General features: G+C 43.7%; 8 non-coding genes across 8 annotated transcripts; 3 read left to right on the plus strand and 5 right to left on the minus strand.

The window, feature by feature from the left end:
* The first annotated feature begins 2,607 nt into the window (after nucleotides 1–2,607).
* TRNAL-UAA (transfer RNA leucine (anticodon UAA)) lies at nucleotides 2,608–2,690 on the plus strand. The gene has a single exon. It is a non-coding gene; the product is annotated as a tRNA-Leu (tRNA).
* A 294-nt stretch (nucleotides 2,691–2,984) lies between these two features.
* On the minus strand, nucleotides 2,985–3,067 carry TRNAL-UAA (transfer RNA leucine (anticodon UAA)). The gene has a single exon. It is a non-coding gene; the product is annotated as a tRNA-Leu (tRNA).
* Nucleotides 3,068–8,273: 5,206 nt separating this feature from the next.
* On the minus strand, nucleotides 8,274–8,356 carry TRNAL-UAA (transfer RNA leucine (anticodon UAA)). Its single transcript has one exon. It is a non-coding gene; the product is annotated as a tRNA-Leu (tRNA).
* A 4,828-nt stretch (nucleotides 8,357–13,184) lies between these two features.
* TRNAL-UAA (transfer RNA leucine (anticodon UAA)) lies at nucleotides 13,185–13,267 on the plus strand. The gene has a single exon. It is a non-coding gene; the product is annotated as a tRNA-Leu (tRNA).
* Nucleotides 13,268–13,561: 294 nt separating this feature from the next.
* On the minus strand, nucleotides 13,562–13,644 carry TRNAL-UAA (transfer RNA leucine (anticodon UAA)). The gene has a single exon. It is a non-coding gene; the product is annotated as a tRNA-Leu (tRNA).
* A 5,207-nt stretch (nucleotides 13,645–18,851) lies between these two features.
* Nucleotides 18,852–18,934, minus strand: TRNAL-UAA (transfer RNA leucine (anticodon UAA)). The gene has a single exon. It is a non-coding gene; the product is annotated as a tRNA-Leu (tRNA).
* A 4,830-nt stretch (nucleotides 18,935–23,764) lies between these two features.
* On the plus strand, nucleotides 23,765–23,847 carry TRNAL-UAA (transfer RNA leucine (anticodon UAA)). Its single transcript has one exon. It is a non-coding gene; the product is annotated as a tRNA-Leu (tRNA).
* A 294-nt stretch (nucleotides 23,848–24,141) lies between these two features.
* Nucleotides 24,142–24,224, minus strand: TRNAL-UAA (transfer RNA leucine (anticodon UAA)). The gene has a single exon. It is a non-coding gene; the product is annotated as a tRNA-Leu (tRNA).
* Between the last annotated feature and the right edge of the window lie 3,489 nt (nucleotides 24,225–27,713).

Here is a 27,713-nt window from a genome sequence, read left to right on the forward strand (position 1 = left end):
TGAAACTACCCACCCTAGATTGGTTGGGATGCCCCTGAAAGGGCTTGTAAGGAACCAGAAGACCACTAGCTGTGTGTAACGCTGAGGCATTCTTGGAAGTACACAACCATTGCATCCAAAGCTCATTATAAATATCTCACCATTCTTTATCTGGAAATAATGCCATCTGGGCTCTAAGTTCTTCATTATATCTAAAACATCCAAAACCACCATAGTCTATTTGAGCCCACCTAAAAACGTGCATGTATTTTAATAGAGAAATACAACGCTCCGGATGCCTCTCACAATAAACGCTAGCAATGATTAAGAATACTGACATCCAATTCTCAAGGGTAGTGGGAACTTTCGGCCTCCTAGCTAATTCCCATTCCTCCTCCTTTGACCCTTCCTTAGCCCACACTTCTCTATGTAATAATTTAAAAACATCAACAAACTCACCTTTACAAATGTTTTCCTTCATGGCTTGGGTGAGATGCGCCCCCAAAGGCAAGAACAACCCCATATATGGCAACTTTTTACTTTTTACACTACCCTCACCTGAGTTTCCTTTTTCCTTACCTGGCTCTGCCTTAGAAGCCTCCTCACCACTTGCCTCTGACTTACCATCATTGACTCCGACTTTTTTGTTCACAGCCCCCCCAAATGGACATTGTCTGCATCTTTAACTGCTTCATTATTTGCATCATCTTTCCCACTCAATCTACCCAAACTTCCTTATGCTAACGCAAAAGGGTATTACCCACTGTTACAGACACCAAACACACTACCTTCATGCTTAACTCTTCACACCCCATAGCCACAGCAGCCTGTGTCTCACCTTTTTTGAATGAAACCACTTGCAGGTACCTGATTATTCGTCTTGACTTTCCGATTACGCTGCACCATCAAAGGGGGCAAATCCTGAAACACACCAAAACTCTTTCCTCTGTTAGAACAGCTCACCTAATTTCTTTGCTGCATCTCCTTCCCCGCAGTCTCATCCCCACCCTCACAATTCTCCCCCTCCTTAGTCTCCTGGTCGTCATCGCAATCCATCAATTCATCATGCAAAATGAGCCCCGAAGCCAACGAGACAGCACCTTGGCTGATAGCTGGGATCTTGAAGCCGTGATTGTACCATAAATCAAATGATTCACCAGGCCACTCCCTTGTAGTCGGGTTGATCGCTCTGGATGCAACCCTCTCTTATGACCGGCATTTTAAAGGTGCCCAGACCTTTACCGGCATCTCCGCTGTTGTCTTATTTTTCATGACGTCCTTTGGCATGGTTCGTCCTCCTGAGCTGCGAAGCCCAAAAGAGCTGTCACACCCCAAAAATGCTTCAGCCGCCCCAGGGTGTGCTTTCTTAAGCTCACCCCTGACAAAGCTATGCCCATCTTCCTGTAATTGCTGGACTCTATTGAAATTGACCTCACTTGTGTCAAAATTATAAACCACCTGTTGCTCCGAGACAAACACAAAGGGGCAGATTCAAGGAAAGTGGCTCTGCCGGTGCAGCGCCACGTTCCTTGCACCCCTTAACGCCCCTGTACCGCCACCATGTGTGAGCTATATATATAATAATACGGCGCATCATGGCACAGGGTAGGGGCATTAGCGTTATATTTTTTACGCTATTGATGTACTCTGCAAGAGTAGCGCCATCATTTTGGGACTAATCTTGCAGAGTACATAGGGGCCCATTATAAATAATGGTATTCCCCCTTTTAACGCCTCCTCTGAGTAGGCGATGAAAGTGTAAAACAAATGGCGCAAGGAAATCTCTTAGATTGCCTTGCGCCATTTTTTCGGGCTCCCTAATGGGCGAACGCCCACCTTGTATAAATTATGCCTGACCCTTCCCCACCACACCGCTTCCTCTACTGCCAACTCTATGCCTCCCAGCCATTCCCGTGCAGTGCGGCAAACGAAGCGACCCACGCGGAGTCAAGAGTTCGCTCTTGGCTACAACACCAGCCCCAGAGACACCCTCCTCAAAAAGCAACCTGTCAGGTGAGGAACGAGCGTGCCCACTCTCTAACAAGGGAACGCCGCCTTTGCACACATCATGCATATATTATGCATGATGTGGCGCAAAGTGTTAACAAGTTGGCGCAAACCTAGCTTGCGCCACCTTGTAAATATTTTGCTATGGTAGTGGCCTATGATCTTCACATTTGCGGCAAAATAAATTCTGCAAATGTAGCGCTAAGGGCCGCAAGGGCCTTGTAAATCTGTCCCAAAGTGTTTTAGATTGTGTGAAGTGTAGTTTTGAGTCTTGAAAAGGGGTTAGTGTGATATTTCTTAAGATTAACGTCAATTTGCAGACATATTTAATAGGACATGTGACAAAAACGGTGTGAAAAAAGCGCACCTTTTTTCGTCCTACACGCTGATAATCTTAAACATGTTTGATAGGTATGGTTGTATTTTTTTTTTTATTAAGTACATGCACGTTTTATAGAGGAGAGGCATGACATTACCTTGTATTCCTGAAATGTGTTTTGCGTAACCTGATAAAATATATAGATATGAAAATATATATATATATAGAAAGCTCAATGTCACACAGTGAGCACTCTTGATATCTATAATAAGTGCCATGTTGTTGCCCTTTCTTGCACAGGTACCAGGATGGCTGAGTGGTTAAGGCGTTGGACTTAAGATCCAATGGACATGTGTCCACGTGGGTTGAAGCCCCACTCCTGGTAGAGAGATTTTGTAATTCCTTATGCACCAAATGGAAAGCATTAAGTCAGGTATCATAAACAAATAAGTCACCTATAATAAACGAAAAAGCATACTGTAATACAACCTGCAACAAAAGGTTACTAAGTTTCAAAGAGAAATGTACAATACAAGGCGTTTACTTTTTTGGGGGTAGAAAAATACACGTTAATCGATATGAAGATTTTATATGTAGCTCTTATTTTAATAATAATCAGGAGCAACTGAAAAGTGCGTGAAATTGAAATGAACAGTGTCACGGGAGAGAAAAAATGATATACCAGGAGTGGGGCTCGAACCCACACAGTCACATGTCCATTGGATCTTAAGTCCAACGCCTTAACCACTCGGCCACCCTGGTCTACATAGTGCAGGTGTGCCTGCAATCATGATATAGTTGTTTTTCAGGAGAAGAATCATCTATACTATCAGCCCTCCCAACAGGAAAAGCAGAATTCAAAACCCCCAAAATATCCCTCAGCTTTTGCATGGAAATAGGATGCCATTGATCCAACCTGGATCCATCCTCCATCGCCCAGCCAGCAACAATTCTCCTACACATTTCTCCTTCCATGGTATCATAATCCCAAAAGTACTGACCAAAAAATGTAATACCTGACATCTTCCCTGTTATAGCCACCACCGCCAATCCTAGGTCAATATGTGTCATAATGAAGCGGACTCCATCCTCCCTCCTATACCGTGACATGTAAGGTCCCTCATACCTCCTCAATGCACCAGACTCAATAAATTCTGCCTGGGCCTTGCCATATGACCTCAAAGTAGATGGAGCAATGGACTGACGAATCAATTGTAACATCCTTAGATTCCCAGCTCCCAAAGGTCCACCGTCAAAGCCGTTTTAAGCAAATCTGCTCCCGGCACCAGTACACCGAATCTCTGCCACTGTGAACGAGATAGCCCATCAGTGATATCATTATTCACACCTGGAACATACTGACCCTTAAACAAAATATTGAATTTCAGACAATGAAGCAAAAATAAACGCAACAACTTCAAAACTTTTTCATCTCGAGCCTTCTGTGAATTGACTAAATTAACAACTGTTTGGCTATCCACATTAAAAACCACTCGCCTGTTTGCTAAAAGGTTACCACACAACACTAAAGCAACCATCAAATGGAAAAAAACTCCAGAAACGAAATGCTATGGTGTGCCTCTCTCCAAGAATCCGGCCATGACTCAGCAGTCCAATCACCATCTCAGAAAACCAAACCATGGGCTCCTGAATCATCTGAAAAAATTTGAACTTGCCATTACCATTCATCCTCAACCGTCAACATGTTAACACCATTATTACTTTGCTGGAAAGAAACCAACATTCTGAAGTCAGCATTGATGACCTCTTTAAGCCGAATTCTGGGATGAGGTAAAACAGCACCTTTGACTGAAAAACCAAGGCACCTACAAAGAGCTCTACCAACTTTCACCACACGGCACGCAAACTTCAAAGAACCCAATAAGGCTTGCACCTGCTGTAACTCCAGCTTATCCGTGGAAACAGCCTCCTCCAACAGAGAAATCAACTTTTGCACTTATCCACCGGAAACCGTACCTCAGATTTCTCTGAGTTCAATATAGCAGGGCCTTCAGTCTTATCCGGAGCCAAAGGTACTTCCATCTCCTCCATACACTTCTGAAATTCATTAACCCTTTTTTACATTCATTGGATCACTGCAAGCCCATCAGAAAAGAGTCACCTAGGTAGTTCGTGACATGCCCGAGCCCAGTCTTCTGTTGGAAAAACCACTGCAAAAAACAACTACAAGTTTCAAACAGGGAACAAGAAACAGAACAGCCCATTGGCAACATTATATCCACAAATATAGAATCCTCAGATTAAAGACCCAACAATGAAAAATCCTCAGGATGTACCGGCAATAGTCAAAAGACAGATTGAATGTCTAACTTTGCCATTTGTGCCTTCCTTCCACAAGCCCTTACCAACTTAATTGCCTCTTCCACTGATGTGCAATGCACTATGGAGTCTTCATGTGCAATTAAATCATTAACTGACTCCCCTGCAGCCCACGATAGATGATGAATCAATCTAAACTCACCTTGTTGTGTTTTAGGCACAACACCCAGTGGTGAAATTGTTAAGTTATGAATCGGCCAGGTATCCCATGGACCCACCATTCTGCCAGCCTCCAATTCCGTCCTCAATTTCTTTCTCACCACTTCCGGATTCTCAACTGCAGATTTCAAATTTTTTCTCTGTCTTCTATGACCTTGATAACATAGCTTGAAACCCTCAAGAAAACTCTAGTACAGTAACTTGGCCTCCTCACGCCTCGGATAAAACTGCAACCAATAAAACAAAATATCTAATTTATTAGGAGAAGGGCCCTTTTCCCACCATCTGCTGCATCCGACCCCTTCCCCTATCACCACCTCTACCTGCATTAGCCTTCCATCCCCATTGCATCCCTCCAAAACATTGCACCAATGGATGTTTGCCCCTGCAATTGGAGCAATTGTGCATGAACTTGCACTGGAGTCGTGTGCATGACCCTCTGTTGAAGGACCAACAAGATCCATTCTGTGGGAACTGAGCTCTTGTGAAACTACCCACCCTAGATTGGTTGGGATGCCCCTGACAGGGCTTGTAAGGAACCAGAAGACCACTAGCTGTGTGTAACGCTGAGGCATTCTTGGAAGTACACAACCATTGCATCCAAAGCTCATTATAAATATCTCACCATTCTTTATCTGGAAATAATGCCATCTGGGCTCTAAGTTCTTCATTATATCTAAAACATCCAAAACCACCATAGTCTATTTGAGCCCACCTAAAAACGTACATGTATTTTAATAGAGAAATACAACGCTCCGGATGCCTCTCACAATAAACGCTAGCAATGATTAAGAATACTGACATCCAATTCTCAAGGGTAGTGGGAACTTTCGGCCTCCTAGCTAATTCCCATTCCTCCTCCTTTGACCCTTCCTTAGCCCACACTTCTCTATGTAATAATTTAAAAACATCAACAAACTCACCTTTACAAATGTTTTCCTTCATGGCTTGGGTGAGATGCGCCCCCAAAGGCAAGAACAACCCCATATATGGCAACTTTTTACTTTTTACACTACCCTCACCTGAGTTTCCTTTTTCCTTACCTGGCTCTGCCTTAGAAGCCTCCTCACCACTTGCCTCTGACTTACCATCATTGACTCCGACTTTTTTGTTCACAGCCCCCCCAAATGGACATTGTCTGCATCTTTAACTGCTTCATTATTTGCATCATCTTTCCCACTCAATCTACCCAAACTTCCTTATGCTAACGCAAAAGGGTATTACCCACTGTTACAGACACCAAACACACGACCTTCATGCTTAACTCTTCACACCCCATAGCCACAGCAGCCTGTGTCTCACCTTTTTTGAATGAAACCACTTGCAGGTACCTGATTATTCGTCTTGACTTTCCGATTACGCTGCACCATCAAAGGGGGCAAATCCTGAAACACACCAAAACTCTTTCCTCTGTTAGAACAGCTCACCTAATTTCTTTGCTGCATCTCCTTCCCCGCAGTCTCATCCCCACCCTCACAATTCTCCCCCTCCTTAGTCTCCTGGTCGTCATCGTAATCCATCAATTCATCATGCAAAATGAGCCCCGAAGCCAACGAGACAGCACCTTGGCTGATAGCTGGGATCTTGAAGCCGTGATTGTACCATAAATCAAATGATTCACCAGGCCACTCCCTTGTAGTCGGGTTGATCGCTCTGGATGCAACCCTCTCTTATGACCGGCATTTTAAAGGTGCCCAGACCTTTACCGGCATCTCCGCTGTTGTCTTATTTTTCATGACGTCCTTTGGCATGGTTCGTCCTCCTGAGCTGCGAAGCCCAAAGGAGCTGTCACACCCCAAAAATGCTTCAGCCGCCCCAGGGTGTGCTTTCTTAAGCTCACCCCTGACAAAGCTATGCCCATCTTCCTGTAATTGCTGGACTCTATTGAAATTGACCTCACTTGTGTCAAAATTATAAACCACCTGTTGCTCCGAGACAAACACAAAGGGGCAGATTTAAGGAAAGTGGCTCTGCCGGTGCAGCGCCACGTTCCTTGCACCCCTTAACGCCCCTGTACCGCCACCATGTGTGAGCTATATATATAATAATACGGCGCACCATGGCACAGGGTAGGGGCATTAGCGTTATATTTTTTACGCTATTGATGTACTCTGCAAGAGTAGCGCCATCATTTTGGGACTAATCTTGCAGAGTACATAGGGGCCCATTATAAATAATGGTATTCCCCCTTTTAACGCCTCCTCTGAGTAGGCGTTGAAAGTGTAAAACAAATGGCGCAAGGAAATCTCTTAGATTGCCTTGCGCCATTTTTTCGGGCTCCCTAATGGGCGAACGCCCACCTTGTATAAATTATGCCTGACCCTTCCCCACCACACCGCTTCCTCTACTGCCAACTCTATGCCTCCCAGCCATTCCCGTGCAGTGCGGCAAACGAAGCGACCCACGCGGAGTCAAGAGTTCGCTCTTGGCTACAACACCAGCCCCAGAGACACCCTCCTCAAAAAGCAACCTGTCAGGTGAGGAACGAGCGTGCCCACTCTCTAACAAGGGAACGCCGCCTTTGCACACATCATGCATATATTATGCATGATGTGGCGCAAAGTGTTAACAAGTTGGCGCAAACCTAGCTTGCGCCACCTTGTAAATATTTTGCTATGGTAGTGGCCTATGATCTTCACATTTGCGGCAAAATAAATTCTGCAAATGTAGCGCTAAGGGCCGCAAGGGCCTTGTAAATCTGTCCCAAAGTGTTTTAGATTGTGTGAAGTGAAGTTTTGAGTCTTGAAAAGGGGTTAGTGTGATATTTCTTAAGATTAACGTCAATTTGCAGACATATTTAATAGGACATGTGACAAAAACGGTGTGAAAAAAGCGCACCTTTTTTCGCCCTACACGCTGATAATCTTAAACATGTTTGATAGGTATGGTTGTATTTTTTTTTTTATTAAGTACATGCACGTTTTATAGAGGAGAGGCATGACTTTACCTTGTATTCCTGAAATGTGTTTTGCGTAACCTGATAAAATATATAGATATGAAAATATATATATATATAGAAAGCTCAATGTCACACAGTGAGCACTCTTGATATCTATAATAAGTGCCATGTTGTTGCCCTTTCCTGCACAGGTACCAAGATGGGTGAGTGGTTAAGGCGTTGGACTTAAGATCCAATGGACATGTGTCCACGTGGGTTCAAGCCCAACTCCTGGTAGAGAGATTTTGTAATTCCTTATGCACCAAATGGAAAGCATTAAGTCAGGTATCTTAAACAAATAAGTCACCTATAATAAACGAAAAAGCATACTGTAATACAACCTGCAACAAAAGGTTACTAAGTTTCAAAGAGAAATGTACAATACAAGGCGTTTACTTTTTGGGGGGTAGAAAAATACACGTTAATCGATATGAAGATTTTATATGTAGCTCTTATTTTAATAATAATCAGGAGCAACTGAAAAGTGCGTGAAATTGAAATGAACAGTGTCACGGGAGAGAAAAAATGATATACCAGGAGTGGGGCTCGAACCCACGCAGAAACATGTCCATTGGATCTTAAGTCCAACGCCTTAACCACTCGGCCACCCTGGTCTACATAACGCAGGTGTGCCTGCAATCATGATATAGTTGTTTTTCAGGAGAAGAATCATCTATACTATCAGCCCTCCCAACAGGAAAAGCAGAATTCAAAACCCCCAAAATATCCCTCAGCTTTTGCATGGAAATAGGATGCCATTGATCCAACCTGGATCCATCCTCCATCGCCCAGCCAGCAACAATTCTCCTACACATTTCTCCTTCCATGGTATCATAATCCCAAAAGTACTGACCAAAAAATGTAATACCTGACATCTTCCCTGTTATAGCCACCACCGCCAATCCTAGGTCAATATGTGTCATAATGAAGCGGACTCCATCCTCCCTCCTATACCGTGACATGTAAGGTCCCTCATACCTCCTCAATGCACCAGACTCAATAAATTCTGCCTAGGCCTTGCCATATGACCTCAAAGTAGATGGAGCAATGGACTGACAAATCAATTGTAACATCCTTAGATTCCCAGCTCCCAAAGGTCCACCGTCAAAGCCGTTTTAAGCAAATCTGCTCCCGGCACCAGTACACCGAATCTCTGCCACTGTGAACGAGATAGCCCATCAGTGATATCATTATTCACACCTGGAACATACTGACTCTTAAACAAAATATTGAATTTCAGACAATGAAGCAAAAATAAACGCAACAACTTCAAAACTTTTTCATCTCGAGCCTTCTGTGAATTGACTAAATTAACAACTGTTTGGCTATCCACATTAAAAACCACTCGCCTGTTTGCTAAAAGGTTACCACACAACACTAAAGCAACCATCAAATGGAAAAAAACTCCAGAAACGAAATGCTATGGTGTGCCTCTCTCCAAGAATCCGGCCATGACTCAGCAGTCCAATCACCATCTCAGAAAACCAAACCATGGGCTCCCGAATCATCAGAAGAAATTTGAACTTGCCATAACCATTCATCCTCAACCGTCAACATGTTAACACCATTATTACTTTGCTGGAAAGAAACCAACATTCTGAAGTCAGCATTGATAACCTCTTTAAGCCGAATTCTGGGATGAGGTAAAACAGCACCTTTGACTGAAAAACCAAAGCACCTACAAAGAGCTCTACCAACTCTCACCACACGGCACGCAAACTTCAAAGAACCCAATAAGGCTTGCACCTGCTGTAACTCCAGCTTATCCGTGGAAACAGCCTCCTCCAACAGAGAAATCAACTTTTGCACTTATCCACCGGAAACCGTACCTCAGATTTCTCTGAGTTCAATATAGCAGGGCCTTCAGTCTTATCCGGAGCCAAAGGTACTTCCATCTCCTCCATACACTTCTGAAATTCATTAACCCTTTTTTACATTCATTGGATCACTGCAAGCCCATCAGAAAAGAGTCACCTAGGTAGTTCGTGACATGCCCGAGCCCAGTCTTCTGTTGGAAAAACCACTGCAAAAAACAACTACAAGTTTCAAACAGGGAACAAGAAACAGAACAGCCCATTGGCAACATTATATCCACAAATATAGAATCCTCAGATTAAAGACCCAACAATGAAAAATCCTCAGGATGTACCGGCAATAGTCAAAAGACAGATTGAATGTCTAACTTTGCCATTTGTGCCTTCCTTCCACAAGCCCTTACCAACTTAATTGCCTCTTCCACTGATGTGCAATGCACTATGGAGTCTTCATGTGCAATTAAATCATTAACTGACTCCCCTGCAGCCCACGATAGATGATGAATCAATCTAAACTCACCTTGTTGTGTTTTAGGCACAACACCCAGTGGTGAAATTGTTAAGTTATGAATCGGCCAGGTATCCCATGGACCCACCATTCTGCCAGCCTCCAATTCCATCCTCAATTTCTTTCTCACCACTTCCGGATTCTCAACTGCAGATTTCAAATTTTTTCTCTGTCTTCTATGACCTTGATAACATAGCTTGAAACCCTCAAGAAAACTCTAGTACAGTAACTTGGCCTCCTCACGCCTCGGATAAAACTGCAACCAATAAAACAAAATATCTAATTTATTAGGAGAAGGGCCCTTTTCCCACCATCTGCTGCATCCGACCCCTTCCCCTATCACCACCTCTACCTGCATTAGCCTTCCATCCCCATTGCATCCCTCCAAAACATTGCACCAATGGATGTTTGCCCCTGCAATTGGAGCAATTGTGCATGAACTTGCACTGGAGTCGTGTGCATGACCCTCTGTTGAAGGACCAACAAGATCCATTCTGTGGGAACTGAGCTCTTGTGAAACTACCCACCCTAGATTGGTTGGGATGCCCCTGACAGGGCTTGTAAGGAACCAGAAGACCACTAGCTGTGTGTAACGCTGAGGCATTCTTGGAAGTACACAACCATTGCATCCAAAGCTCATTATAAATATCTCACCATTCTTTATCTGGAAATAATGCCATCTGGGCTCTAAGTTCTTCATTATATCTAAAACATCCAAAACCACCATAGTCTATTTGAGCCCACCTAAAAACGTACATGTATTTTAATAGAGAAATACAACGCTCCGGATGCCTCTCACAATAAACGCTAGCAATGATTAAGAATACTGACATCCAATTCTCAAGGGTAGTGGGAACTTTCGGCCTCCTAGCTAATTCCCATTCCTCCTCCTTTGACCCTTCGTTAGCCCACACTTCTCTATGTAATAATTTAAAAACATCAACAAACTCACCTTTACAAATGTTTTCCTTCATGGCTTGGGTGAGATGCGCCCCCAAAGGCAAGAACAACCCCATATATGGCAACTTTTTACTTTTTGCACTACCCTCACCTGAGTTTCCTTTTTCCTTACCTGGCTCTGCCTTAGAAGCCTCCTCACCACTTGCCTCTGACTTACCATCATTGACTCCGACTTTTTTGTTCACAGCCCCCCAAATGGACATTGTCTGCATCTTTAACTGCTTCATTATTTGCATCATCTTTCCCACTCAATCTACCCAAACTTCCTTATGCTAACGCAAAAGGGTATTACCCACTGTTACAGACACCAAACACACTACCTTCATGCTTAACTCTTCACACCCCATAGCCACAGCAGCCTGTGTCTCACCTTTTTTTAATGAAACCACTTGCAGGTACCTGATTATTCGTCTTGACTTTCCGATTACGCTGCACCATCAAAGGGGGCAAATCCTGAAACACACCAAAACTCTTTCCTCTGTTAGAACAGCTCACCTAATTTATTTGCTGCATCTCCTTCCCCGCAGTCTCATCCCCACCCTCACAATTCTCCCCCTCCTTAGTCTCCTGGTCGTCATCGTAATCCATCAATTCATCATGCAAAATGAGCCCCGAAGCCAACGAGACAGCACCTTGGCTGATAGCTGGGATCTTGAAGCCGTGATTGTACCATAAATCAAATGATTCACCAGGCCACTCCCTTGTAGTCGGGTTGATCGCTCTGGATGCAACCCTCTCTTATGACCGGCATTTTAAAGGTGCCCAGACCTTTACCGGCATCTCCGCTGTTGTCTTATTTTTCATGACGTCCTTTGGCATGGTTCGTCCTCCTGAGCTGCGAAGCCCAAAGGAGCTGTCACACCCCAAAAATGCTTCAGCCGCCCCAGGGTGTGCTTTCTTAAGCTCACCCCTGACAAAGCTATGCCCATCTTCCTGTAATTGCTGGACTCTATTGAAATTGACCTCACTTGTGTCAAAATTATAAACCACCTGTTGCTCCGAGACAAACACAAAGGGGCAGATTTAAGGAAAGTGGCTCTGCCGGTGCAGCGCCACGTTCCTTGCACCCCTTAACGCCCCTGTACCGCCACCATGTGTGAGCTATATATATAATAATACGGCGCACCATGGCACAGGGTAGGGGCATTAGCGTTATATTTTTTACGCTATTGATGTACTCTGCAAGAGTAGCGCCATCATTTTGGGACTAATCTTGCAGAGTACATAGGGGCCCATTATAAATAATGGTATTCCCCCTTTTAACGCCTCCTCTGAGTAGGCGTTGAAAGTGTAAAACAAATGGCGCAAGGAAATCTCTTAGATTGCCTTGCGCCATTTTTTCGGGCTCCCTAATGGGCGAACGCCCACCTTGTATAAATTATGCCTGACCCTTCCCCACCACACCGCTTCCTCTACTGCCAACTCTATGCCTCCCAGCCATTCCCGTGCAGTACGGCAAACGTAGCGACCCACGCGGAGTCAAGAGTTGGCTCTTGGCTACAACACCAGCCCCAGAGACACCCTCCTCAAAAAGCAACCTGTCAGGTTAGGAACGAGCGTGCCCACTCTCTAACAAGGGAACGCCGCCTTTGCACACATCATGCATATATTATGCATGATGTGGCGCAAAGTGTTAACAAGTTGGCGCAAACCTAGCTTGCGCCACCTTGTAAATATTTTGCTATGGTAATGGCCTATGATCTTCACATTTGCGGCAAAATAAATTCTGCAAATGTAGCGCTAAGGGCCGCAAGGGCCTTGTAAATCTGTCCCAAAGTGTTTTAGATTGTGTGAAGTGTAGTTTTGAGTCTTGAAAAGGGGTTAGTGTGATATTTCTTAAGATTAACGTCAATTTGCAGACATATTTAATAGGACATGTGACAAAAACGGTGTGAAAAAAGCGCACCTTTTTTCGTCCTACACGCTGATAATCTTAAACATGTTTGATAGGTATGGTTGTATTTTTTTTTTTATTAAGTACATGCACGTTTTATAGAGGAGAGGCATGACTTTACCTTGTATTCCTGAAATGTGTTTTGCGTAACCTGATAAAATATATAGATATGAAAATATATATATATATAGAAAGCTCAATGTCACACAGTGAGCACTCTTGATATCTATAATAAGTGCCATGTTGTTGCCCTTTCCTGCACAGGTACCAGGATGGCCGAGTGGTTAAGGCGTTGGACTTAAGATCCAATGGACATGTGTCCACGTGGGTTCAAGCCCCACTCCTGGTAGAGAGATTTTGTAATTCCTTATGCACCAAATGGAAAGCATTAAGTCAGGTATCATAAACAAATAAGTCACCTATAATAAACGAAAAAGCATACTGTAATACAACCTGCAACAAAAGGTTACTAAGTTTCAAAGAGAAATGTACAATACAAGGTGTTTACTTTTTTGGGGGTAGAAAAATACATGTTAATCGATATGAAGATTTTATATGTAGCTCTTATTTTAATAATAATCAGGAGCAACTGAAAAGTGCGTGAAATTGAAATGAACAGTGTCACGGGAGATAAAAAATGATATACCAGGAGTGGGGCTTAAACCCACGCAGAAACATGTCCATTGGATCTTAAGTCCAACGCCTTAACCACTCGGCCACCCTGGTCTACATAATGCAAGTGTGCCTGCAATCATGATATAGTTGTTTTTCAGGAGAAGAATCATCTATACTATCAGCCCTCCCAACAGGAAAAGCAGAATTCAAAACCCCCAAAATATCCCTCAGCTTTTGCATGGAAATAGGATGCCATTGATCCAACCTGGATCCATCCTCCATCGCCCAGCCAGCAACAATTCTCCTACACATTTCTCCTTCCATGGTATCATAATCCCAAAAGTACTGACCAAAAAATGTAATACCTGCAATCTTCCCTGTTATAGCCACCACCGCCAATCCTAGGTCAATATGTGTCATAATGAAGCGGACTCCATCCTCCCTCCTATACCGTGACATGTAAGGTCCCTCATACCTCCTCAATGCACCAGACTCAATAAATTCTGCCTAGGCCTTGCCATATGACCTCAAAGTAGATGGAGCAATGGACTGACGAATCAATTGTAACATCCTTAGATTCCCAGCTCCCAAAGGTCCACCGTCAAAGCCGTTTTAAGCAAATCTGCTCCCGGCACCAGTACACCGAATCTCTGCCACTGTGAACGAGATAGCCCATCAGTGATATCATTATTCACACCTGGAACATACTGACCCTTAAACAAAATATTGAATTTCAGACAATGAAGCAAAAATAAACGCAACAACTTCAAAACTTTTTCATCTCGAGCCTTCTGTGAATTGACTAAATTAACAACTGTTTGGCTATCCACATTAAAAACCACTCGCCTGTTTGCTAAAAGGTTACCACACAACACTAAAGCAACCATCAAATGGAAAAAAACTCCAGAAACGAAATGCTATGGTGTGCCTCTCTCCAAGAATCCGGCCATGACTCAGCAGTCCAATCACCATCTCCGAAAACCAAACCATAGGCTCCTGAATCATCTGAAAAAATTTGAACTTGCCATTACCATTCATCCTCAACCGTCAACATGTTAACACCATTATTAATTTGCTGGAAAGAAACCAACATTCTGAAGTCAGCATTGATGACCTCTTTAAGCCGAATTCTGGGATGAGGTAAAACAGCACCTTTGACTGAAAAACCAAGGCACCTACAAAGAGCTCTACCAACTTTCACCACACGGCACGCAAACTTCAAAGAACCCAATAAGGCTTGCACCTGCTGTAACTCCAGCTTATCCGTGGAAACAGCCTCCTCCAACAGAGAAATCAACTTTTGCACTTATCCACCGGAAACCGTACCTCAGATTTCTCTGAGTTCAATATAGCAGGGCCTTCAGTCTTATCCGGAGCCAAAGGTACTTCCATCTCCTCCATACACTTCTGAAATTCAATTAACCCTTTTTTACATTCATTGGATCACTGCAAGCCCATCAGAAAAGAGTCACCTAGGTAGTTCGTGACATGCCCGAGCCCAGTCTTCTGTTGGAAAAACCACTGCAAAAAACAACTACAAGTTTCAAACAGGGAACAAGAAACAGAACAGCCCATTGGCAACATTATATCCACAAATATAGAATCCTCAGATTAAAGACCCAACAATGAAAAATCCTCAGGATGTACCGGCAATAGTCAAAAGACAGATTGAATGTCTAACTTTGCCATTTGTGCCTTCCTTCCACAAGCCCTTACCAACTTAATTGCCTCTTCCACTGATGTGCAATGCACTATGGAGTCTTCATGTGCAATTAAATCATTAACTGACTCCCCTGCAGCCCACGATAGATGATGAATCAATCTAAACTCACCTTGTTGTGTTTTAGGCACAACACCCAGTGGTGAAATTGTTAAGTTATGAATTGGCCAGGTATCCCATGGACCCACCATTCTGCCAGCCTCCAATTCCGTCCTCAATTTCTTTCTCACCACTTCCGTATTCTCAACTGCAGATTTCAAATTTTTTCTCTGTCTTCTATGACCTTGATAACATAGCTTGAAACCCTCAAGAAAACTCTAGTACAGTAACTTGGCCTCCTCACGCCTCGGATAAAACTGCAACCAATAAAACAAAATATCTAATTTATTAGGAGAAGGGCCCTTTTCCCACCATCTGCTGCATCCGACCCCTTCCCCTATCACCACCTCTACCTGCATTAGCCTTCCATCCCCATTGCATCCCTCCAAAACATTGCACCAATGGATGTTTGCCCCTGCAATTGGAGCAATTGTGCATGAACTTGCACTGGAGTCGTGTGCATGACCCTCTGTTGAAGGACCAACAAGATCCATTCTGTGGGAACTGAGCTCTTGTGAAACTACCCACCCTAGATTGGTTGGGATGCCCCTGAAAGGGCTTGTAAGGAACCAGAAGACCACTAGCTGTGTGTAACGCTGAGGCATTCTTGGAAGTACACAACCATTGCATCCAAAGCTCATTATAAATATCTCACCATTCTTTATCTGGAAATAATGCCATCTGGGCTCTAAGTTCTTCATTATATCTAAAACATCCAAAACCACCATAGTCTATTTGAGCCCACCTAAAAACGTGCATGTATTTTATTAGAGAAATACAACGCTCCGGATGCCTCTCACAATAAACGCTAGCAATGATTAAGAATACTGACATCCAATTCTCAAGGGTAGTGGGAACTTTCGGCCTCCTAGCTAATTCCCATTCCTCCTCCTTTGACCCTTCCTTAGCCCACACTTCTCTATGTAATAATTTAAAAACATCAACAAACTCACCTTTACAAATGTTTTCCTTCATGGCTTGGGTGAGATGCGCCCCCAAAGGGAAGAACAACCCCATATATGGCAACTTTTTACTTTTTACACTACCCTCACCTGAGTTTCCTTTTTCCTTACCTGGCTCTGCCTTAGAAGCCTCCTCACCACTTGCCTCTGACTTACCATCATTGACTCCGACTTTTTTGTTCACAGCCCCCCCAAATGGACATTGTCTGCATCTTTAACTGCTTCATTATTTGCATCATCTTTCCCACTCAATCTACCCAAACTTCCTTATGCTAACGCAAAAGGGTATTACCCACTGTTACAGACACCAAACACACTACCTTCATGCTTAACTCTTCACACCCCATAGCCACAGCAGCCTATGTCTCACCTTTTTTGAATGAAACCACTTGCAGGTACCTGATTATTCGTCTTGACTTTCCGATTACGCTGCACCATCAAAGGGGGCAAATCCTGAAACACACCAAAACTCTTTCCTCTGTTAGAACAGCTCACCTAATTTCTTTGCTGCATCTCCTTCCCCGCAGTCTCATCCCCACCCTCACAATTCTCCCCCTCCTTAGTCTCCTGGTCGTCATCGTAATCCATCAATTCATCATGCAAAATGAGCCCCGAAGCCAACGAGACAGCACCTTGGCTGATAGCTGGGATCTTGAAGCCGTGATTGTACCATAAATCAAATGATTCACCAGGCCACTCCCTTGTAGTCGGGTTGATCGCTCTGGATGCAACCCTCTCTTATGACCGGCATTTTAAAGGTGCCCAGACCTTTACCGGCATCTCCGCTGTTGTCTTATTTTTCATGACGTCCTTTGGCATGGTTCGTCCTCCTGAGCTGCGAAGCCCAAAAGAGCTGTCACACCCCAAAAATGCTTCAGCCGCCCCAGGGTGTGCTTTCTTAAGCTCACCCCTGACAAAGCTATGCCCATCTTCCTGTAATTGCTGGACTCTATTGAAATTGACCTCACTTGTGTCAAAATTATAAACCACCTGTTGCTCCGAGACAAACACAAAGGGGTAGATTTAAGGAAAGTGGCTCTGCCGGTGCAGCGCCACGTTCCTTGCACCCCTTAACGCCCCTGTACCGCCACCATGTGTGAGCTATATATATAATAATACGGCGCACCATGGCACAGGGTAGGGGCATTAGCGTTATATTTTTTACGCTATTGATGTACTCTGCAAGAGTAGCGCCATCATTTTGGGACTAATCTTGCAGAGTACATAGGGGCCCATTATAAATAATGGTATTCCCCCTTTTAACGCCTCCTCTGAGTAGGCGTTGAAAGTGTAAAACAAATGGCGCAAGGAAATCTCTTAGATTGCCTTGCGCCATTTTTTCGGGCTCCCTAATGGGCGAACGCCCACCTTGTATAAATTATGCCTGACCCTTCCCCACCACACCGCTTCCTCTACTGCCAACTCTATGCCTCCCAGCCATTCCCGTGCAGTGCGGCAAACGAAGCGACCCACGCGGAGTCAAGAGTTCGCTCTTGGCTACAACACCAGCCCCAGAGACACCCTCCTCAAAAAGCAACCTGTCAGGTGAGGAAGGAGCGTGCCCACTCTCTAACAAGGGAACGCCGCCTTTGCACACATCATGCATATATTATGCATGATGTGGCGCAAAGTGTTAACAAGTTGGCGCAAACCTAGCTTGCGCCACCTTGTAAATATTTTGCTATGGTAGTGGCCTATGATCTTCACATTTGCGGCAAAATAAATTCTGCAAATGTAGCGCTAAGGGCCGCAAGGGCCTTGTAAATCTGTCCCAAAGTGTTTTAGATTGTGTGAAGTGAAGTTTTGAGTCTTGAAAAGGGGTTAGTGTGATATTTCTTAAGATTAACGTCAATTTGCAGACATATTTAATAGGACATGTGACAAAAACGGTGTGAAAAAAGCGCACCTTTTTTCGCCCTACACGCTGATAATCTTAAACATGTTTGATAGGTATGGTTGTATTTTTTTTTTTATTAAGTACATGCACGTTTTATAGAGGAGAGGCATGACTTTACCTTGTATTCCTGAAATGTGTTTTGCGTAACCTGATAAAATATATAGATATGAAAATATATATATATATAGAAAGCTCAATGTCACACAGTGAGCACTCTTGATATCTATAATAAGTGCCATGTTGTTGCCCTTTCCTGCACAGGTACCAAGATGGGTGAGTGGTTAAGGCGTTGGACTTAAGATCCAATGGACATGTGTCCACGTGGGTTCAAGCCCAACTCCTGGTAGAGAGATTTTGTAATTCCTTATGCACCAAATGGAAAGCATTAAGTCAGGTATCATAAACAAATAAGTCACCTATAATAAACGAAAAAGCATACTGTAATACAACCTGCAACAAAAGGTTACTAAGTTTCAAAGAGAAATGTACAATACAAGGCGTTTACTTTTTTGGGGGTAGAAAAATACACGTTAATCGATATGAAGATTTTATATGTAGCTCTTATTTTAATAATAATCAGGAGCAACTGAAAAGTGCGTGAAATTGAAATGAACAGTGTCACGGGAGAGAAAAAATGATATACCAGGAGTGGGGCTCGAACCCACGCAGAAACATGTCCATTGGATCTTAAGTCCAACGCCTTAACCACTCGGCCACCCTGGTCTACATAATGCAGGTGTGCCTGCAATCATGATATAGTTGTTTTTCAGGAGAAGAATCATCTATACTATCAGCCCTCCCAACAGGAAAAGCAGAATTCAAAACCCCCAAAATATCCCTCAGCTTTTGCATGGAAATAGGATGCCATTGATCCAACCTGGATCCATCCTCCATCGCCCAGCCAGCAACAATTCTCCTACACATTTCTCCTTCCATGGTATCATAATCCCAAAAGTACTGACCAAAAAATTTAATACCTGACATCTTCCCTGTTATAGCCACCACCGCCAATCCTAGGTCAATATGTGTCATAATGAAGCGGACTCCATCCTCCCTCCTATACCGTGACATGTAAGGTCCCTCATACCTCCTCAATGCACCAGACTCAATAAATTCTGCCTAGGCCTTGCCATATGACCTCAAAGTAGATGGAGCAATGGACTGACAAATCAATTGTAACATCCTTAGATTCCCAGCTCCCAAAGGTCCACCGTCAAAGCCGTTTTAAGCAAATCTGCTCCCGGCACCAGTACACCGAATCTCTGCCACTGTGAACGAGATAGCCCATCAGTGATATCATTATTCACACCTGGAACATACTGACTCTTAAACAAAATATTGAATTTCAGACAATGAAGCAAAAATAAACGCAACAACTTCAAAACTTTTTCATCTCGAGCCTTCTGTGAATTGACTAAATTAACAACTGTTTGGCTATCCACATTAAAAACCACTCGCCTGTTTGCTAAAAGGTTACCACACAACACTAAAGCAACCATCAAATGGAAAAAAACTCCAGAAACGAAATGCTATGGTGTGCCTCTCTCCAAGAATCCGGCCATGACTCAGCAGTCCAATCACCATCTCAGAAAACCAAACCATGGGCTCCCGAATCATCAGAAGAAATTTGAACTTGCCATAACCATTCATCCTCAACCGTCAACATGTTAACACCATTATTACTTTGCTGGAAAGAAACCAACATTCTGAAGTCAGCATTGATAACCTCTTTAAGCCGAATTCTGGGATGAGGTAAAACAGCACCTTTGACTGAAAAACCAAAGCACCTACAAAGAGCTCTACCAACTCTCACCACACGGCACGCAAACTTCAAAGAACCCAATAAGGCTTGCACCTGCTGTAACTCCAGCTTATCCGTGGAAACAGCCTCCTCCAACAGAGAAATCAACTTTTGCACTTATCCACCGGAAACCGTACCTCAGATTTCTCTGAGTTCAATATAGCAGGGCCTTCAGTCTTATCCGGAGCCAAAGGTACTTCCATCTCCTCCATACACTTCTGAAATTCAATTAACCCTTTTTTACATTCATTGGATCACTGCAAGCCCATCAGAAAAGAGTCACCTAGGTAGTTCGTGACATGCCCGAGCCCAGTCTTCTGTTGGAAAAACCACTGCAAAAAACAACTACAAGTTTCAAACAGGGAACAAGAAACAGAACAGCCCATTGGCAACATTATATCCACAAATATAGAATCCTCAGATTAAAGACCCAACAATGAAAAATCCTCAGGATGTACCGGCAATAGTCAAAAGACAGATTGAATGTCTAACTTTGCCATTTGTGCCTTCCTTCCACAAGCCCTTACCAACTTAATTGCCTCTTCCACTGATGTGCAATGCACTATGGAGTCTTCATGTGCAATTAAATCATTAACTGACTCCCCTGCAGCCCACGATAGATGATGAATCAATCTAAACTCACCTTGTTGTGTTTTAGGCACAACACCCAGTGGTGAAATTGTTAAGTTATGAATTGGCCAGGTATCCCATGGACCCACCATTCTGCCAGCCTCCAATTCCGTCCTCAATTTCTTTCTCACCACTTCCGTATTCTCAACTGCAGATTTCAAATTTTTTCTCTGTCTTCTATGACCTTGATAACATAGCTTGAAACCCTCAAGAAAACTCTAGTACAGTAACTTGGCCTCCTCACGCCTCGGATAAAACTGCAACCAATAAAACAAAATATCTAATTTATTAGGAGAAGGGCCCTTTTCCCACCATCTGCTGCATCCGACCCCTTCCCCTATCACCACCTCTACCTGCATTAGCCTTCCATCCCCATTGCATCCCTCCAAAACATTGCACCAATGGATGTTTGCCCCTGCAATTGGAGCAATTGTGCATGAACTTGCACTGGAGTCGTGTGCATGACCCTCTGTTGAAGGACCAACAAGATCCATTCTGTGGGAACTGAGCTCTTGTGAAACTACCCACCCTAGATTGGTTGGGATGCCCCTGAAAGGGCTTGTAAGGAACCAGAAGACCACTAGCTGTGTGTAACGCTGAGGCATTCTTGGAAGTACACAACCATTGCATCCAAAGCTCATTATAAATATCTCACCATTCTTTATCTGGAAATAATGCCATCTGGGCTCTAAGTTCTTCATTATATCTAAAACATCCAAAACCACCATAGTCTATTTGAGCCCACCTAAAAACGTGCATGTATTTTATTAGAGAAATACAACGCTCCGGATGCCTCTCACAATAAACGCTAGCAATGATTAAGAATACTGACATCCAATTCTCAAGGGTAGTGGGAACTTTCGGCCTCCTAGCTAATTCCCATTCCTCCTCCTTTGACCCTTCCTTAGCCCACACTTCTCTATGTAATAATTTAAAAACATCTACAAACTCACCTTTACAAATGTTTTCCTTCATGGCTTGGGTGAGATGCGCCCCCAAAGGCAAGAACAACCCCATATATGGCAACTTTTTACTTTTTACACTACCCTCACCTGAGTTTCCTTTTTCCTTACCTGGCTCTGCCTTAGAAGCCTCCTCACCACTTGCCTCTGACTTACCATCATTGACTCCGACTTTTTTGTTCACAGCCCCCCCAAATGGACATTGTCTGCATCTTTAACTGCTTCATTATTTGCATCATCTTTCCCACTCAATCTACCCAAACTTCCTTATGCTAACGCAAAAGGGTATTACCCACTGTTACAGACACCAAACACACTACCTTCATGCTTAACTCTTCACACCCCATAGCCACAGCAGCCTGTGTCTCACCTTTTTTGAATGAAACCACTTGCAGGTACCTGATTATTCGTCTTGACTTTCCGATTACGCTGCACCATCAAAGGGGGCAAATCCTGAAACACACCAAAACTCTTTCCTCTGTTAGAACAGCTCACCTAATTTCTTTGCTGCATCTCCTTCCCCGCAGTCTCATCCCCACCCTCACAATTCTCCCCCTCCTTAGTCTCCTGGTCGTCATCGTAATCCATCAATTCATCATGCAAAATGAGCCCCGAAGCCAACGAGACAGCACCTTGGCTGATAGCTGGGATCTTGAAGCCGTGATTGTACCATAAATCAAATGATTCACCAGGCCACTCCCTTGTAGTCGGCTTGATCGCTCTGGATGCAACCCTCTCTTATGACCGGCATTTTAAAGGTGCCCAGACCTTTACCGGCATCTCCGCTGTTGTCTTATTTTTCATGACGTCCTTTGGCATGGTTCGTCCTCCTGAGCTGCGAAGCCCAAAAGAGCTGTCACACCCCAAAAATGCTTTAGCCGCCCCAGGGTGTGCTTTCTTAAGCTCACCCCTGACAAAGCTATGCCCATCTTCCTGTAATTGCTGGACTCTATTGAAATTGACCTCACTTGTGTCAAAATTATAAACCACCTGTTGCTCCGAGACAAACACAAAGGGGCAGATTTAAGGAAAGTGGCTCTGCCGGTGCAGCGCCACGTTCCTTGCACCCCTTAACGCCCCTGTACCGCCACCATGTGTGAGCTATATATATAATAATACGGCGCACCATGGCACAGGGTAGGGGCATTAGCGTTATATTTTTTACGCTATTGATGTACTCTGCAAGAGTAGCGCCATCATTTTGGGACTAATCTTGCAGAGTACATAGGGGCCCATTATAAATAATGGTATTCCCCCTTTTAACGCCTCCTCTGAGTAGGCGTTGAAAGTGTAAAACAAATGGCGCAAGGAAATCTCTTAGATTGCCTTGCGCCATTTTTTCGGGCTCCCTAATGGGCGAACGCCCACCTTGTATAAATTATGCCTGACCCTTCCCCACCACACCGCTTCCTCTACTGCCAACTCTATGCCTCCCAGCCATTCCCGTGCAGTGCGGCAGACGAAGCAACCCACGCGGAGTCAAGAGTTCGCTCTTGGCTACAACACCAGCCCCAGAGACACCTTCCTCAAAAAGCAACCTGTCAGGTGAGGAACGAGCGCGCCCACTCTCTAACAAGGGAACGCCGCCTTTGCACACATCATGCATATATTATGCATGATGTGGCGCAAAGTGTTAACAAGTTGGCGCAAACCTAGCTTGCGCCACCTTGTAAATATTTTGCTATGGTAGTGGCCTATGATCTTCACATTTGCGGCAAAATAAATTCTGCAAATGTAGCGCTAAGGGCCGCAAGGGCCTTGTAAATCTGTCCCAAAGTGTGTTAGATTGTGTGAAGTGTAGTTTTGAGTCTTGAAAAGGGGTTAGTGTGATATTTCTTAAGACTAACGTCAATTTGCAGACATATTTAATAGGACATGTGACAAAAACGGTGTGAAAAAAGCGCACCTTTTTTCGTCCTACACGCTGATAATCTTAAACATGTTTGATAGGTATGGTTGTATTTTTTTTTTTATTAAGTACATGCACGTTTTATAGAGGAGAGGCATGACATTACCTTGTATTCCTGAAATGTGTTTTGCGTAACCTGATAAAATATATAGATATGAAAATATATATATATATAGAAAGCTCAATGTCACACAGTGAGCACTCTTGATATCTATAATAAGTGCCATGTTGTTGCCCTTTCCTGCGCAGGTACCAGGATGGCCGAGTGGTTAAGGCGTTGGACTTAAGATCCAATGGACATGTGTCCACGTGGGTTCAAGCCCCACTCCTGGTAGAGAGATTTTGTAATTCCTTATGCACCAAATGGAAAGCATTAAGTCAGGTATCATAAACAAATAAGTCACCTATAATAAACGAAAAAGCATACTGTAATACAACCTGCAACAAAAGGTTACTAAGTTTCAAAGAGAAATGTACAATACAAGGCGTTTACTTTTTTGGGGGTAGAAAAATACACGTTAATCGATATGCAGATTTTATATGTAGCTCTTATTTTAATAATAATCAGGAGCAACTGAAAAGTGCGTGAAATTGAAATGAACAGTGTCACGGGAGAGAAAAAATGATATACCAGGAGTGCGGCTCGAACCCACGCAGACACATGTCCATTGGATCTTAAGTCCAACGCCTTAACCACTCGGCCACCCTGGTCTACATAGTGCAGGTGTGCCTGCAATCATGATATAGTTGTTTTTCAGGAGAAGAATCATCTATACTATCAGCCCTCCCAACAGGAAAAGCAGAATTCAAAACCCCCAAAATATCCCTCAGCTTTTGCATGGAAATAGGATGCCATTGATCCAACCTGGATCCATCCTCCATCGCCCAGCCAGCAACAATTCTCCTACACATTTCTCCTTCCATGGTATCATAATCCCAAAAGTACTGACCAAAAAATGTAATACCTGCCATCTTCCCTGTTATAGCCACCACCGCCAATCCTAGGTCAATATGTGTCATAATGAAGCGGACTCCATCCTCCCTCCTATACCGTGACATGTAAGGTCCCTCATACCTCCTCAATGCACCAGACTCAATAAATTCTGCCTAGGCCTTGCCATATGACGTCAAAGTAGATGGAGCAATGGACTGACGAATCAATTGTAACATCCTTAGATTCCCAGCTCCCAAAGGTCCACCGTCAAAGCCGTTTTAAGCAAATCTGCTCCCGGCACCAGTACACCGAATCTCTGCCACTGTGAACGAGATAGCCCATCAGTGCTATCATTATTCACACCTGGAACATACTGACCCTTAAACAAAATATTGAATTTCAGACAATGAAGCAAAAATAAACGCAACAACTTCAAAACTTTTTCATCTCGAGCCTTCTGTGAATTGACTAAATTAACAACTGTTTGGCTATCCACATTAAAAACCACTCGCCTGTTTGCTAAAAGGTTACCACACAACACTAAAGCAACCATCAAATGGAAAAAAACTCCAGAAACGAAATGCTATGGTGTGCCTCTCTCCAAGAATCCGGCCATGACTCAGCAGTCCAATCACCATCTCAGAAAACCAAACCATGGGCTCCTGAATCATCTGAAAAAATTTGAACTTGCCATTACCATTCATCCTCAACCGTCAACATGTTAACACCATTATTACTTTGCTGGAAAGAAACCAACATTCTGAAGTCAGCATTGATGACCTCTTTAAGCCGAATTCTGGGATGAGGTAAAACAGCACCTTTGACTGAAAAACCAAGGCACCTACAAAGAGCTCTACCAACTCTCACCACACGGCACGCAAACTTCAAAGAACCCAATAAGGCTTGCACCTGCTGTAACTCCAGCTTATCCGAGGAAACAGCCTCCTCCAACAGAGAAATCAACTTTTGCACTTATCCACCGGAAACCGTACCTCAGATTTCTCTGAGTTCAATATAGCAGGGCCTTCAGTCTTATCCGGAGCCAAAGGTACTTCCATCTCCTCCATACACTTCTGAAATTCAATTAACCCTTTTTTACATTCATTGGATCACTGCAAGCCCATCAGAAAAGAGTCACCTAGGTAGTTCGTGACATGCCCGAGCCCAGTCTTCTGTTGGAAAAACCACTGCAAAAAACAACTACAAGTTTCAAACAGGGAACAAGAAACAGAACAGCCCATTGGCAACATTATATCCACAAATATAGAATCCTCAGATTAAAGACCCAACAATGAAAAATCCTCAGGATTTACCGGCAATAGTCAAAAGACAGATTGAATGTCTAACTTTGCCATTTGTGCCTTCCTTCCACAAGCCCTTACCAACTTAATTGCCTCTTCCACTGATGTGCAATGCACTATGGAGTCTTCATGTGCAATTAAATCATTAACTGACTCCCCTGCAGCCCACGATAGATGATGAATCAATCTAAACTCACCTTGTTGTGTTTTAGGCACAACACCCAGTGGTGAAATTGTTAAGTTATGAATTGGCCAGGTATCCCATGGACCCACCATTCTGCCAGCCTCCAATTCCGTCCTCAATTTCTTTCTCACCACTTCCGTATTCTCAACTGCAGATTTCAAATTTTTTTCTCTGTCTTCTATGACCTTGATAACATAGCTTGAAACCCTCAAGAAAACTCTAGTACAGTAACTTGGCCTCCTCACGCCTCGGATAAAACTGCAACCAATAAAACAAAATATCTAATTTATTAGGTGAAGGGCCCTTTTCCCACCATCTGCTGCATCCGACCCCTTCCCCTATCACCACCTCTACCTGCATTAGCCTTCCATCCCCATTGCATCCCTCCAAAACATTGCACCAATGGATGTTTGCCCCTGCAATTGGAGCAATTGTGCATGAACTTGCACTGGAGTCGTGTGCATGACCCTCTGTTGAAGGACCAACAAGATCCATTCTGTGGGAACTGAGCTCTCGTGAAACTACCCACCCTAGATTGGTTGGGATGCCCCTGACAGGGCTTGTAAGGAACCAGAAGACCACTAGCTGTGTGTAACGCTGAGGCATTCTTGGAAGTACACAACCATTGCATCCAAAGCTCATTATAAATATCTCACCATTCTTTATCTGGAAATAATGCCATATGGGCTCTAAGTTCTTCATTATATCTAAAACATCCAAAACCACCATAGTCTATTTGAGCCCACCTAAAAACGTCCATGTATTTTAATAGAGAAATACAACGCTCCGGATGCCTCTCACAATAAACGCTAGCAATGATTAAGAATACTGACATCCAATTCTCAAGGGTAGTGGGAACTTTCGGCCTCCTAGCTAATTCCCATTCCTCCTCCTTTGACCCTTCCTTAGCCCACACTTCTCTATGTAATAATTTAAAAACATCAACAAACTCACCTTTACAAATGTTTTCCTTCATGGCTTGGGTGAGATGCGCCCCCAAGGGCAAGAACAACCCCATATATGGCAACTTTTTACTTTTTACACTACCCTCACCTGAGTTTCCTTTTTCCTTACCTGGCTCTGCCTTAGAAGCCTCCTCACCACTTGCCTCTGACTTACCATCATTGACTCCGACTTTTTTGTTCACAGCCCCCCCAAATGGACATTGTCTGCATCTTTAACTGCTTCATTATTTGCATCATCTTTCCCACTCAATCTACCCAAACTTCCTTATGCTAACGCAAAAGGGTATTACCCACTGTTACAGACACCAAACACACTACCTTCATGCTTAACTCTTCACACCCCATAGCCACAGCAGCCTGTGTCTCACCTTTTTTGAATGAAACCACTTGCAGGTACCTGATTATTCGTCTTGACTTTCCGATTACGCTGCACCATCAAAGGGGGCAAATCCTGAAACACACCAAAACTCTTTCCTCTGTTAGAACAGCTCACCTAATTTCTTTGCTGCATCTCCTTCCCCGCAGTCTCATCCCCACCCTCACAATTCACCCCCTCCTTAGTCTCCTGGTCGTCATCGTAATCCATCAATTCATCATGCAAAATGAGTCCCGAAGCCAACGAGACAGCACCTTGGCTGATAGCTGGGATCTTGAAGCCGTGATTCTACCATAAATCAAATGATTCACCAGGCCACTCACTTGTAGTCGGGTTGATCGCTCTGGATGCAACCCTCTCTTATGACCGGCATTTTAAAGGTGCCCAGACCTTTACCGGCGTCTCCGCTGTTGTCTTATTTTTCATGACGTCCTTTGGCA

Source organism: Pleurodeles waltl, chromosome 5 (genome assembly GCF_031143425.1).
Source record: "Pleurodeles waltl isolate 20211129_DDA chromosome 5, aPleWal1.hap1.20221129, whole genome shotgun sequence".
NCBI classification, from domain to species: Eukaryota; Metazoa; Chordata; class Amphibia; order Caudata; family Salamandridae; genus Pleurodeles; species Pleurodeles waltl.